Raw genomic sequence first — 1,222 nt, forward strand, 5'->3', positions numbered from 1 at the left:
AGTACGATCTACACCGATTCTTATTCCACTGGAACTCAGAGTTGGTAACTCCGATCTAAACCTTTAATGCATCTTCATAGTGTTCCTGGTTTGGTCGTACGTTGAATTGTTTTGTTTTCTACTACGTTTCCCAGTAGCCAAGTGGCGCGATCGGGGGCGGGCATGCAACCTAAGGCCGCGTCGGCCCCCCTGTGCACCGCCTTAGCTCCATTCTTTTGCCTATAAATCCCATATTTCGCGGAACCCTTAGTGCCAATTTTCTCCATTTTTTTAACCGCCGCAAGTTCCTTTTCCGAGGAGATCCAATCTGGAAGCATGTTTTGGCACCCTGCCGGAGGGGGAATCCATCACACGAGGCTTCTTCTTCAACCTTGTTACCTCCATGACCATGTGTGAGTAGTTCTTTAAGGACCTTTGGGTCCACACCAGTAGCTAGATGGCATCTTCTCTCCCTTGTGATTTAATACAAAGTCCCCGTGAGCCACCTCACATGATCATTATCCATATGATGTAATCAGTGGTGTGTTTGTTGGGATTGAGGAATTTCCACTTTATGATCAGATTGTTCATTGAAATCAATTGAATCTTTTGAATTTTCTTTGCTGTATAATTGAATAGCTTCATATGTTGTCCAATCTAGTTGTCTTCTTTGGCCAAGTTTGATGGGTAGTTCTTCAGAGGGAGTTGTGCACTGTAGTGAGTTCTAATCTTGCGGTGATCTATATCGCAGTGACAGAGAGGTACAAGACACATATTGAATTGTTGCCACTAAGGATAAAATGATGGTTTCTTTATCACACTTGGATGATAGTTTACTGTCTACATTATGTCATCTTGCTTAATTGCAATGTTCTATTTGTTATGAACATAATACTTCGAGATGCATGCTGGATAGCAGACTTGGGGTAGAGTATTAGTTGTAGATGAAGTTGGATAATGGTCTACATATGACGGACGTAATGCCTATATGAGATTATACAATGAATGGTCATAGTCATAAATATAAATATTGCAATTTAATCGCTGCCCAACTGTAACTTGTTCACCACACTACACTGTTATGTTTGGAGAGATGCCACAAGTGAACATATGGCCCTGGGGTCTATCTTCTTATAATGAACACTTTAACAAAATATTAATTCTTTGTTGTACCGTTTCTTTCATTTATCTACCTATCAATTCCTATCATACCGTGCAATTTAATGATGTGACTACCAAGATA

This window comes from Aegilops tauschii, chromosome 6, assembly GCF_002575655.3.
Source record: "Aegilops tauschii subsp. strangulata cultivar AL8/78 chromosome 6, Aet v6.0, whole genome shotgun sequence".
NCBI classification, from domain to species: Eukaryota; Viridiplantae; Streptophyta; class Magnoliopsida; order Poales; family Poaceae; genus Aegilops; species Aegilops tauschii.